General features: G+C 46.7%; 1 protein-coding gene across 1 annotated transcript in view; it reads right to left on the reverse strand.

The window, feature by feature from the left end:
- Positions 1-14,284, reverse strand: part of SLCO2B1 (solute carrier organic anion transporter family member 2B1) — a 379,804-nt gene extending 365,520 nt beyond the window's left edge. The window contains exon 1 of the mRNA XM_069203800.1: positions 14,196-14,284. The gene's annotated coding sequence lies outside the window, so the exon portion shown is untranslated. The remainder of the gene's footprint in view (positions 1-14,195) is intronic.
- Positions 14,285-14,487: the final 203 nt, after the last annotated feature.

Raw genomic sequence — 14,487 nt, forward strand, 5'->3', positions numbered from 1 at the left:
TATGAATTCCTGTTCGGAACTCGAATGTTTGTTCCGGATCTTGATGGTCCTGCGTGGAGGCAGCAGAAACACCTTTTGATATAAATGATCGTGTCACTGTTTTACAGGAATTATAGCAGTTCCGTGAAGATAACTCTTCTAAGTATTGCCTCCACAGGAATTAAGGATGTGCCTGTAACATCTACCGGCTGGATTCCCAGGATTGGGGCTCTTGTACGTGAAAAGGTCGCAGTGAAAAAAGAATTTGGCCCTTCTTATCGGGCACCAGTCCCTGTACTGGGGATACATGGTACCAGAACTGTTATTCTACCACCGTTGCCAGGTGCCAAAGAAAATCGTTCTGTTTCAATTGACAATGTCAAACTACAACATGTGGCCGATTCTGCACAGCCGATCAAGAGGAACATCCAGTAGTTCCCGAATCCCTCTCACTACTGGAGAAGAAGTTCCGCTTCAAGTTGTTTATACCAACACTGATACCTCTCCGAGCTTGGGAAAGGGTGGATGATGATGATGTTGTATTAGATCCACTAACAACAAGCAATTTAGGGCCATATGTATGAACACTTTTTCCCATTGACACAGAATGGGTAAAAACCTTTGCTACATCTGGCCCTTAGAAACATTTGATCAAGTCACCATGATTACAAGCCAGACAGATGGTGCTGTCTACAGTGTGCCACCACAGGAAACACCAACTCCACCATTGACCACAGCTACGCCATTTGCACGAACTGCCTCTGGTTATTTTGCTGACTTTAATGACGGTCTATCGGACTTGTTCGCCTCTTTGACAGCTGACCTGTCAGGTGCACTTAAGCTAATACATCGGCTTAAAGAAACATATTTTATTTTTCCATGGAACTATGTATGGCTTTCCTTGACTGTCTTAGCCTTTCGACATTGGATTCGTTTTGTTATTACCTTTTTCTTGTTAATACATGGTCATTTTCTTCCCAAGAGATCAACGGTTGAACAGGTGAAGGAGGTTTTGAAACCACATTTTTCATCACATAAGATTCAAAGAGACTTGTCTTTTGTGAACATTTCCGCAGTACCTATTCCTGATGGGATTGTGTGGGACAAAGTAATGTTTGATATATATGGTCCCACTGAAATTGTTCAAATACCGTATGTGTTAAAATTATCTATGAATGATATAGTCATACCAGGCATTGTGTCTGATGATTGGGATGTGAAAACAGTTGATTCTATGATGACAGAATTGCAATATTACACTGTCTATGAAAACGAAGATGTTTACCAATTTAGAGAAAATTATGGTGATATGTTTTGCTATATATATTATGGGCCTCACTTTATACATAGAGCGAGTAGTCCAAAAACAATATTTAATTACACGCAATGGGAACATTGTCCAACTCTGCCGCAAGGGAGTTCAAAAACTTATACTGAAAAGTTTACGTATTTTTCTGGGCATCGTCAAAAAAATGCTGAGTCATATTATTTTAAAGTAACTCCTACTCAGGACATACATATGTTATTGACCAATACGAAATTTATATATTCGGAATCCTTTGTTTCCTGGTTATCAATTGAAGGTTATGAATATTGGTCCAAATATATTGATTTGAAAAGTGTTTGGGGAACAAAAAGTTGGCAGACCAAGGGTACAAAAACATTGTTTAGAGCATGTCTCATCCCTGTTCAAATGATCTTTTTAAATGAAACAGTGCAACAAACAAGTTGTTTAGGCTTAGCAACAATCAGAGAATTAAATATGCCCAGTATACCTGCCCCTGCAAAATGTGGAAATTGGCAAAAATATACAAATGCAACCATACACGAGCTCAATGAGTGGGTCCAGAATGCTACATTTAATGCTTCACTGACACGTCCAGGTGGGTGGTTATTGTGGCCCATAGATACCAACGGGTGTCATCAACGTTTTGTCACCTCCTCTAGGGTTTCCTGACGAGTAGGCCAGACCCTCGCTATATATCACCGGAACATGCTGACATAATTACAACATACAGGGGGTCATTCTAACCCTGGCGGTCGGCGACCGCCAGGGCTAAAATGACCGAAGCACCGCCAACAGGCTGGCGGTGCTTCCTTGGCCATTCTGACCGCGGCGGTAAAGCCGCGGTCAGAAAAGGGCAACCAGCGGTTTCCCGCCGGTTTACCCCTGGCCCAGGGAATCCTCCATGGCGGCGCTGCTTGCAGCGCCGCCATGGGGATTCCGACCCCTTACCGCCATCCTGTTCCTGGTGGTTTTCACTGCCAGGAACAGGATGGTGGTAACGGGTGTCGTGGGGCCCCTGGGGGCCCCTGCAGTGCCCCTGCACTGCAGGGGCCCCCTAACAGGGCCCCACTAAGATTTTCAGTGTCGGCATCGGAGCCGGCATCCTCGTAGAAGGGGGTTTCCCGCTGGGCCGGCTGGCGGCTTTCTGGCGGTCGCCCGCCGGCCCAGCAGGAAAGCCAGGATGGCCGCCGCAGTCTTTTGACCGCGGTGCGGTCATTCGGCGGTTCGCCCGCCAATGTAGGAATGACCCCATAGTGTAGGAAAATTGTGCCAACAGTGGCTAAAATCGGCCTCACTTGATGCGGTTAAAGCATACCTCAATCTCTTGTCCAACAACACTGACTTACAAGATTTTTTGTTAGGCCCCAAGATACCACATAGGAAGCGTTTCTTGTATGAAGTATACAATGAAATATGGAAATTTTCTCAACAAGAGGCTGCAGCCAGATTAAGGCAAATAGACCAGGAAAATTTGAAAAAGGCATTAGCTGTTGTGGATAATGGGATTCACACTTTGTCCGACCAGATATATACAATTCATAACATTGTTTCTTCTGCTATAGACATTATACGATCTGATATGTCTTCCTTATACCATGGACAGAGTCAGACCAGGTCCATTATGCAGTTGGGTTGGACACTTCAAACATTGAAGGCGGGTCGCATTCCGTGGCAGCACATCAGTGCCAGGGAAATATTTTTTTCCTTTAATTTAATGCGGCAACAACAACTAATGGCTAAGAAAGAAGCGACTTATGTCATGCTTAACATTGAAAAGATAGAAAGACTGCCTTTTACAGTGGCCGAGATTCCTTCGGCAGAGTGGTTAATACACAGGGTTATTAATCTGCCTATTTCAACATTACAATTCACTTCTTGTTTGAAACACGTTCCGGTAGGCAGATATGAAAAGTTGGGAGATAGTTACATCCATGAGGTGTGGGAGCTTCCCTTCTCGTACAAATGCCTCAATGGCATGAAAGAGGTCTTTCTTAGCGGCAGTGAATGCGAGACTTCAGTCAGCCATTAGATGATTTGTAAGCAGCTGTCCTTGCATGGGGCGTGTAATACCTTGGTTGCAAACTTGGCTTGCTATCTGAAGGGAGTTCCAGTCCCCTTGATTAAACACACGTTCCAGGTGCTTTCAAACGGCAGCTACATCCTTCTCAATAGTGAAGACTGTTGTGGCATGCGGGCTGGAATAGTTTACGTTGTGTCGGTCTCTAAGGTCGTTACATGCTGCGGGAACGTGTTGTTTCCTCCCACTGAATTAAGGAGGTAGTTGATATCTGGCCTCATATTGCTACTTCCAAGGTGAATTTTGACAGGTTGAGCAGAGTCAAGGCTTCATTGTTTCAGAAGCATGTGGCCCTTACATCTGCACGCGAGACCTATGCGCTTCAAGTGGCAAGGTCATCTGCAGAAATACAGTCCCTGTTAAATACGAACTTTCCGAGACACTTTGGTGAACTTGTGGGATGTATATTTAATGCGTCCAGCATGGCTGGATTAGCAATTTTTTTTAAAGCTGTTGGTATTGGTTTTGTTCACACCTTTTCATCTATATTCGGTTTGATACCTTCAGCTATTCACTCAATTTTCAGAAGTATTTTTGGGGGATTTCCAATAACTTTGGCTTTATTAGCCGGCATTTTGCTGTTGCTGTTGTTTTTTTGCAATGGCTGTTCCGCCGCAACAAGGACAAATGAAGGTGTTCCCATCAGCACAGCTGTGTCGTGAACGTATGATGCAGCAATTTGGAGCAGCACTCCTGGAACATTTGGGGTGTGACTGGTCTTTGTCATTCAGACGGATTGTGTGCAGCCCGTGTTTCGGTGCCTTTGGTGCTCTTTTGAACATGCACTGGAAGTTTGATTCTTCACAGAAACGCCCCTCAGTGATTGATGCTGATCTGTTGATGTTCTCGTTAAGGGTTCATTACCAGACACGCGCACTGCGGCTGCGCTTGCTAAGAGAAGTTGATTACGAGCTACCCTTCAAGGAGGAAGTTACCATCAACTCGTTAATGGGCACTGCACGGGACGCCGCCTTGGTTGATACTAGGGCTATGGAACACACCTGCTCCTTAGTCATTTTTGGCACGGATTTACAGGTTTTGTCATCTGCCAAAGAGGATGATCTCCTGCTTTCCATGACTAGTACTTGATTTGGAACAGTCTTCAATTGACATTTTTCTTTGAATTCGGCTCTTAGCCACATGCTTATTTTTTAAATTGTCGAGGAGTATGCTTGTGTGTCCTCTTGACTTGTCAAAATTAAATAGGGTTTTAAACATATTTTAGGTTAGAGTATTTTAGCTTTGGCTTGAACCACTTTCTATCGACAAGGGGAGGGTGTTGTGTAGCCATTTTATGTATAGCTCCATGCACGTTAGTTTAACATGCTAGGCCGCTGTGCACTTTGCCCTAGATATATTTTATTCAGCTTCGCACTGTTATTTTACAATAACCCGTTTTTACGGTCTTGTTTTAATTTCTTCTATCACACTGTTTAGCTTAGTTCAGCACTGTGTTCTCAAATAATGCATTATTGATCACCCTGTGCTTCAGTCAAGGCTACAGTCTGGTACATTGCCGGTAAATGTGGTAGAAGTTTAGTCTCCAGCATTCGTAGAAAATACACATCCTTACGTAGGGACATTTTCTGAGAACATCTGCGTGTTAGTTATAAAAACACTTTCTAGGCCTACTACACATCAAGAGGGAGATTCCAGCCAGGGAACCACAACTGTATGCTGAATGCCCCGTTGCAGGGGCTGATGCAGATTACAGGCCTTTGCTCAGGTATGAGGGTTGATGTCCTCCCGGGGGAACCTGAAAGGCAGGCTTAGAGCTTAACATGATGTGCTCAAAATATAACTTAGAGAGAGAATAAAATAGTGGCACCATGATAGCCTTATTCTTGTATTTCACTCTCATCGTCACTATTTTAATATTACTGTGTTGTGTAATTTTGGTTATTGTAGCTCACGCTTTGCTATCCAAAATGCAGTTGTTTTATTAAACCAATCTTTAAAACTTATACTGCCTTTATTGTCATTTATATATGAGACTGCATTGTGTATGAGAGAACCGGTTGTGACCTGAGTGACCACGACTTCCCTGAGAAGTACTGAAACATCATGCGCTCGGCTGCCCAATTGTCTCTGCCATTTAGGTGAGATGAGGCACTGCTAGTTAGCCGGAGCAAAACCCGGATTTGGAGTGACAAGTGTCATCCACCGTGGGTCAGACTCAGTCCCCCACATTGTGGATGATCTTGCTGCTCAAAATCCAGTAGTCTCATTAAGATAATGAGAGCCTACGCGACAGGCCCTTGAAAACACAAACTACTCCCAGCTGTAAAACAAATGTTCCAGCCATGAAACAGCTTAAAAAGACACTGAACGGCAGGAGAGGTTTTTATTTTGGGGTCCCCATAACCTAGTGTGGGGACTCAGAGATGACCTAGACAGAAAGTGTGTGTCGTGCTGAATTTTATGGTGGTGGTCCCATTGCTGTAGGACCACCACAGGCTGAGTTATGGGCAAAAAAACAATTGTAAAAATAATTCCCCACAAAGCATTTTGGGGCGAGATTCCAGAGAGCAGTGAATAGTGAGTAGTATTGGCTCTCCCGATGTGTCAGGAGGGCCGTGTTGAGGATTTATGTGTTTTTCTGTTTAAAATGCTCCAGTTTGTATGTTTTTCAAATGCTAAACTTGTGTGTAAGTGGTTCTCATGTAAAGCGCTCCTCCGATCAAGTTTGCGCTATATGAAACTTAAAAAAAAAAAAGAACCCCCCTCCAGCTTGCAGCCTTTGGGGGCAGACACCACAAAGAAACAGCTGTATGCCCAAAAATAAGGAAGAGGAAGAAATAACATATGGCCACGGAAGGTGAAGTGGAGAGGCAAAAGAAAAAAGTAGTGTGCCACACTAAGGTATGTGGCCGATCTTGCAATAATTCATCTATTAGGGTCAGTCTCCAAGGTGGTAACAAAACAGGCTCAAGGTGGAACAAAAGTAAAGCATTTTCCTGCAAGATCAAGGGAATTTTGAAAGGCAGACCAAGGAATGAATTAAAGTGATGGGCATGAGATGGCCGGGGTTAAAGCTCACAGAGTAGTTTACAGCATGTCGAGAGAGCAGCGCATGCGCGCTGCTAGGCTTGACCTAAAAAGGGCCCTGGAAGGCAAAGAGCCCACTTGCCATAAAGAGGAGCATCCTTGGTTTCGAAATATTAAGTGCCTCCTCAGATACAAGCTCTAAGGAAGGCTATGGCAATTCCCTGACAAAAAAAATAGAAAAGACCCAAGAAGGAGTGACAGAATAAATGGGAGTCTGACAAAAGGAAAATCCCTTCAAGATGCGGATTCCCAGATTATCTTTGTCTGACAGACTGCAGGAGGCAGGCCTGGCTTATAGTGGGTTCCTTGTGGTACTTACACCTTGTGCCAGGTCCAGTTATCCCTTATTAGTAGAACAGAGGTGTTCCAGCAGTTTAGGCTGATAGAGGTAGCTATAACAGAGCAGCTTAGGCTGAACTAGGAGACATGCAAAGCTCCTACCATACCACTTATATCATATAGCACTATATCACAAGAAAACACAATACTCAGAGTTACTAAAAATAAAGGTACTTTATTTTAGTGACAATATGCCAAAAGTATCTCAGAGGATACCCTCCCTTAGGAGGTAAGTAATATACACAAATGATATGTGCACAAACCAAAAACAGGTAAGTAACAGTTAGAAAAGTAGTGCTAACAATGTCGAATCACAATAAAATGCTGTAGGGAGAAACAGGACTAGGGGCAACACAAACCATATACTCCAAAAGTGGAATGCGAACCTCGAATAGACCCCAGGCCTAGTGTAGTGTGTAGAGGGTTTCTGGGACTTTTAAAAAACACTAAGGCTGTCCAAGATACCCAACCCCAAGACCCTGAAAAGTAGGAGTAAAGTTACCCTACTACTCCAGAAAGACAGAAAAGTCAAGATAGGGCATTCTGCAAGGACAACAACTGCCAGCAAAACACTGAAGACGGATTCCTGGACCTGAGGACCTGTAAAGGAAGGGGACCAAGTCCAAGAGTCACGCAAGTGTCCAGGGGGGCAGGAGCCCACTAAACCCCGGATGAAGGTGCAAAAGGGCTGCCTCTGGGTGGAAGAATCCAAAGATTCTGCAACAACGGAAGGTGCCAGGAACTTCTCCTTTGGTCAGAAGATGTCCCACGGCGTGCTGGAGGACGACAGAGGGTTGTTTCCACGCAGAAAGACCGCAAACAAGCCTTGCTAGCTGCAAGAGTCACGGTTGAGGATTTTGGGTGCTGCTAGGGCCCAGGAAGGACCAGGAGGTTGCCCCTTGGAGGGGGAGACAGATGGGGTGCTCAGCAACATGGAGAGCCCACGCAGAAGCAGGCAGCATCCGCAAAAGCACCTGAACAGGCACTTAGAAGATCTGAGGACAGCGGTCGACTCAGAGTCACAAAGGAGTGTCCCACAACGTCAGAGTCAAACTCAGCAAGTTGGGCAATGCAGGACGGAGTGCTGGGGACCTGGGCTAGGCTATGCACGATGGAAGTCTTGCAAAAGTGCACAGAAGCCCGAGCAGCTGCAGTTCACACAGTACACAGGATTACTGTCTGGTGTGGGGAGGCAAGGACTTACCTCCACCAAATTTGGACAGAAGGACCACTGGACTGTCAAAGACACTTGGATCCAGCTCCTGTGTTCCAGGGACCACGCTCGTCAGGATGAGAGGGGACCAAGAGGACCAGTGATGTAATAGTTTGGTGCCTGCGTTAGCAGGGGGAAGATTCCGTCGACCCACGGGAGATTTCTTCTTGGCTTCCAGTGCAGGGTGAAGACAGACAGCCCTCAGAGCATGCACCACCAGGAAACAATCGAGAAAGCCAGCAGAATGAGGCGCAACAATGTTGCTGGTAGTCTTCTTGCTACTTTGTTGCGGTTATGCAGGCGTCCTGGAGCAGTCATCGGTCGATCCTTGGTAGAATCGAAGAGGGAAGTGCAGAGGAACTCTGGTGAGCTCTTGCATTCGTTATCTGAGGAATAGCCCAAAGGAGAGACCCTAAATAGCACACAGAGGAGGATTGGCTACTGAGAAAGGTAAGCACCTATTAGGAGGGGTCTCTGACGTCACCTGCTGGCACTGGCCACTCAGAGTTGTCCATTGTGCCCTCACACCTCTGCATCTAAGATGGCAGAGGTCTGGGACACACTGGAGGAGCCCTGGGCACCTCCCCTGGGAGGTGCTGGTCAGTGGAGTGGTCACTCCCCTTTCCTTTGACCAGTTTTGCACCAGAGCAGGGCTGGGGGATCCCTGAACCGGTGTAGATTGGCTTATGCAGAGAGGGCACTATCTGTGCCCATCAAAGCATTTCCAGAGGCTGGGGGAGGCTACTTCTCCCCAGCCCTTCACACCTATTTCCAAAGGGAGAGGGTGTAACACCCTCTCTCAGAGGAAATCCTTTGTTCTGCCTTCCTGGAACCAGGCTGCTCAGGCCCCGGGGGGGGGCAGAAACCTGTCTGAGGGGTTGGCAGCAGTAGCTGCAGTGGAGACCCCGGAAAGCAAGTTTGGCAGTACCCGGGCTCTGTGCTAGAGATCCGGGGATGCATGGAATTGTCCCCCCAATATCAGAATGGTATTGGGTTGACAATTCCATGATCCTAGACATGTTCCATGGCCATGTTCGGAGTTACCATTGTGATGCTACATATAGGTATTGACCTATATGTAGTGCACACGTGTAATGGTGTCCCGCACTCACAAAGTCTGGGAAATTTGCCCTGAACAATGTGGGGGCACCTTGGCTAGTGCCAGGGTGCCCATACATTAAGTAACTTTGCACCTAACCTTCACCAAGTGAGGGTTAGACATATAAGTGACTTCTAAGTTACTTAAGTGCAGTGTAAAATGGCTGTGAAATAACATAGACATTATTTCACTCAGGCTGCAGTGGCAGTCCTGTGTAAGAATTGTCTGAGCTCCCTATGGGTGGCAAAAGAAATTCTGCAGCCCTTAGGGATCTCCTGGAACCCCAATACCCTGGGTACCTAGGTACCATATACAAGGGAATTATAAGGGTGTTCCAGTGTGCCAATCAGAATTGGTAAAGTTAGTCACTAGCCTGAAGTGACAATTTTAAAAGCAGAGAGAGCATAAACACTGAGGTTCTGGTTAGCAGAGCCTCGATGATACAGTTAGGCACCATACAGGGAACCCATATAGGCCACAAACTATGAGCACTGAGGTCCTGGCTAGCAGGATCCCAGTGACACATATCAAACACACTGACAACATAGGGTTTTCACTATGAGCACTGGGCCCTGGCTAGCAGGATCCCCGTGAGACAGTAAAAACACCCTGACATATACTCACAAACAGGCCAAAAGTGGGGGTAACAAGGCTAGAAAGAGGCTACCTTCCTATACAGACCACAACAAGTGCTATTGATAGCCTTACCAGCCTCCCAATGAACACAAAGCGTGGACACAGCCAGACCCAATTTGAAACCATCTTATAAGAATTGTAAAACCCACCCTGGATTGCATCTACAGGAGTGCTCCTGACACAAAGAGGAAAAAGACGGTCAGTGGTGCTTATAAGACTTTCTGTTACACCCTTTTCAAGACGTCGACTAAAAGGCCACTAAGGTTTAGTAGAGACCTAATATTTGCAGCTTATTCTTTCAGCCTCCAAGAGGACAGTCAAAGTCTTGGGCAAGGAACCTATGACAGAAAAGAACTACCCAGACTGTAGAGATCTGTTGGTAAAAGTCACTGAGAGCCTACTGCATTTTGCTGCAACAGGGCAAACCACACCATGCGAGACCACTAAGGGAAAATCAGCATGACATCCATGAATGAAGCTGAACCAACAGCTTGCCAGTAGGGAAAGGGGGGGTTCGGCCCGGTCACCAGATCTCCGGGTACCTAGAGAAGAAGCTGCGAAGAAGAGCACTGCTTGTGCGTACAACTAGGTACATTTGAAGGGACCTAAAATTGCTGCTACCTCTGCAAAGGCCATCAGAAACATCAAATCATATGGTCACAATCTGAATACCCCCCTAAAACAATTCACGTTCATGTTAATTCCCCAAATTCGACAATCCAACAGGGCTGGAAGATGGTGCTCCACCAAACAGCCAATATGAAACACACGGGCAGCGAGGGTCTCAAAATCACTCCAAAGCTGCCTGTTCACATAGACCTTTGTGGCTGTTCGTTGTGGGGCGAAGGACCATCTGACTCTCAGGGAAAGGGGCAAGGCAGCAATGAGTCAGGCATACTGTTGACAGCTACTTGCAGCTTCATAAATGAGACCAGTCCAAAAGAAGCCATCGCAGAGTCGCACCTCACCCTAAACTGCTGGCATCCATAGTGACCATCACAGGCACCTTTAGGGAAGAGGAACACCTTGCTTAAACTACGTCAGCAGGAGTCTGGAATGCTAAGCATCCCACAAGCTGTTGGTCACCGACAACTTATGTGTTAAATCGCAAAAAAAGATGGAAGCCAGTAATGGAGCAGATTCCATGAAAGGAAACTCACTGGCAGGAAATCGCAATAAAATGTCAACATACAGGAGACCGGCAGAATGAGGACAGCAACCATGAATGTTACACTGATGCCCACAAGGTTCAATTCCCAGGATACCCTTGAGCACCGAGCTACTTCCCTGGCCAGAGCTCGGCCCTGTGCCAGCAATGCAGAGAGGTGATGGTGCAGTCTGGATGCTCTCAAGTAAAAAGGAAAAAAATAAAAATAAAAAGATGACGTCGACAACAAAGTCTCTGCAAATAAGCCCCTACAATCTGGCCTGACACCCTCTCAGACCCGGTGAGAGACTCAGGGAGGTTGCTGACAAATTACGAAGTGCACCTGGTGAGAGCACTCAGCTCGTGTCTGACTTCGTACTAGATGCAGAAGGGAAGCGGGTCATTAGACATGCCAGAGGTGTGATGAATCACCACCAAGGAAGCTAGCATCATGGTCCAGGTCAAATGTAGAAACTGCTAATGGGCCGATAAACAGTACTGAGAAGGTAAGCAACTTGGAGATGGCAACCACTAGCTGCTCCGAGTAGACAAAGACAATAATGTTATGAAAGCTATCTACCTAGAAGCACACGGGTGTCCTGCTGCAATGACACCATGGAAATCGCACACATACAGAAGTATGCAATGCTGCTTCCTGTGTATTGCTGCATCAGATGTGTGTCCAGGTGTATGTGCTAAGGGTGCACTGCTGCTATCACAAGTGTTGTACATGCAACTTCTCATTATACACCAGTTAAAAAATTGGCATTGGCAACGCTCGTTGTTTTAGTGATCAGAGCTCCTACATGCCCTCCTTTGCCCCCCAGCACTTGTGATGAAGTGTCCTAACAACCGGCTGCTATTTCTCACCTCTTCCCACATGCCATAAAACATAAAGACACACAAATGCACAGACTATGGTAAGTGGTGCGAGAGTTGTGGAAAGTTGTTCCACCTAGATTCCATTCACTTCAATCTCTCTATAGAGTTTTGATATTCACCATTTCTGGATATTCTACACAAACAACACACATAAAGGTTAAGTATATTCAATGCGCTCATCAGGACCGATAATTAGCAGCCCAGATGACTACTTCTGTACACAAACCATTTGCTTGAGGGTGTAGTCATGCAACTCGGTGATTCAGTACATTTTGTCCAACCAACAGCAGGTTCAGAGTGAAGTTATGTACAATGCGAGCCTCCACTGATGTGGGAAGCCTTAGCAAATGGTGAACAGACGGGTATAGGAGCAGAAATGTGAATTAAAGATCAATGTATGGATAAATGCATGCTATGAGTGATGGGTATGTGTGTAGAGTAGGGCACACCCACAGCTAGGACACCATCGGAATGCAGACTAAGGGCCGGATTACAATTTTGGAGGAGCTGTTAATCCGTCCCAAAAGTGACGGTAAAGTGACAGATATACCACCAGCCGTATTACGAGTCCATTATATCCTATGGAACTCGTAATACGGCTGGTGGTATATCTGTCACATTTGGGACGGATTAACACCTCCTCCAAAGTTGTAATCAGGCCCTAAAACTGTAGAGATTTAAAAAACAGGCAGCAGACCTTTTCCATCAATGCGCCCAGGATATGGAACAAAGGGCCAGATGTAGCAAAGGGTTTTTCCCATTCTGTGTCAATGGGAAAATGTGTTCGTACATATGGCCCAAAATCTCCACACCCATCAGGACTGTTCCCAGGGGCATAGCTTCCCTTGGTGCAACGGGTGCAGTGGCGCCAGGGCCTAGACACCTGAGAGGCCCATTGAATCCTGAAAACTACCGTATTTCACAGTGTTCCCAGCGGCATAGCTTCCTTTGGTGCAACAGGTGCAGTGGCGCAGGGGCCTAGACACCTGAGAGGCCCATTGAATCCTGAAAACTACCGTATTTCACAGTTTAGAGTCGACGGTATCCAGTGGACCAATGTCCTTTTTTGCACTGCGGCCCATGACACTGGCAACGCCACAGACTGTCCCGCAGCTGCGCCAATTTAGCAAACAGTTGAGGAGGCGCCTTTTTAAAGAACATTACATCCCTATGAATGAACAGTCCACAGGCCAGCTACCTCTCATCACTTGCTGACATCACGCTTGTGTTCGACCCTGTACAGGTCTTCTCTGTCCTGAGGCTAGGCTCGCACTATACAAATAAGAAATACATACGAGAGGGGCAGACGGACAGCTGAATACATGGACAGACGGATGGATGAAGGAATAAACAGCCGCATGAACGGATAGATGGACAGACCTGTAGACAGATGCATAGAGTATGAACAGATGCATATATGACCACACACGTTGATAAAGTTATCGGCTAATAGTTCATGGGCTACTAGAAATAGTGTGGCGAATGCTTCTTCACAGTAGCACTTCACGAGCGGTAGGAAAGGTACGGTACACCTCACTGGACACCTGGCACAGAAAACGTATTCACTAAATATGATTTGGCTTGTTTTCCGCCTTTAACGTGCTATTTACGGGCAGGGCTGCAAGACCAGGCTTGCACGCAATAAGTACATGCACAATAAACAGGTTTATTACAAGCTCCCGTTGTAGGTGGAGCCTTTCCCAAGGCACAAGAAATTAGCAGGAATGAAAGGAATTACAGAGATATCGCTACGTAAAGAGATAGTATTTGCTGCTTAGAATCTGAAAAGAAGGGTCTGAGTTCACAGTTGCTTGTAAGAGCTAAACATAAGATACTGGTGTAACAATATCCCCCGCAGCCCACACGGTGCGGAGGCCTCCCGAGCTACAGGGGCCCCCTCAGCAAAGTATACTGAGCAGGGGTGCAGTGGTATAACGAAACTTTAGGGGGTCTCCCTGCGAAGTACCTTTAATAACACCCTCCCTCGGACCCAGTCAGGGGCCTGCCGCCCATGCACAGTGTACTGTGCCGAGGGTCCCATGGAGCTTGGGGGGCACCCTGCATCGTGGGGGGGTGGGGGGCTTTGTTACGCCATTGCACGGTTGGAGCCCCCTGCGTGAGAGGTGGGGGGCGAAGGGCCTCCTGAGCTGCAGGGTCCCCTCTGCAAAGTATACTGTGCATGGGTGCAGTAGCATAACGAAACATTAGGGGGTCCCCCTGCAAAGTACATTGAGGACCCCACCACCCGGACCCAGTAAGTACTGTGCTGAGGGGGGTCCCCTGGAGCTCGGGGGACACCCCGCACCGCAGGGGGCTTTGTCAAGCCACTGCACAGCTTGTGGGGTTAGGGGCTCAATGTAATTTGCGGGGGTCAAGTTTCGTCACGCCACTGGCGTAAGACAAGCACAGAGAAAGTTTTTACGGGTACCAGACCAGAGGTGCACGTCTGATATGCAGCGGTTTGCATGTACTAAGTAAGGTACTCACAGCTGCCAGGCTCCGGGGCTGTTACTCGGCGTCTGTGTTAAATGCTCACCCTGAACAGAGTACTATAAACGCTTCTTTCAAAGTGAAAGGACATTCTATGCCAGCAGGTCGGGGGAGGAGGAGATGGGGCTGGGAGGAGTCTGAACATCGACGCAAGCCAGATGGCTTGGATATAGCTCGGACGGCGTGGCTCAGATGCAGCGTTTCGTAACGCAGCAAAGACAAGCTATATGGCCTTACATTGGCTGACTTCCAAATAATAATCACTCCTTTCTCCATTGAACGCTATGTC

Source organism: Pleurodeles waltl, chromosome 8 (assembly GCF_031143425.1).
Source record: "Pleurodeles waltl isolate 20211129_DDA chromosome 8, aPleWal1.hap1.20221129, whole genome shotgun sequence".
In the NCBI taxonomy this organism is placed as follows: Eukaryota; Metazoa; Chordata; class Amphibia; order Caudata; family Salamandridae; genus Pleurodeles; species Pleurodeles waltl.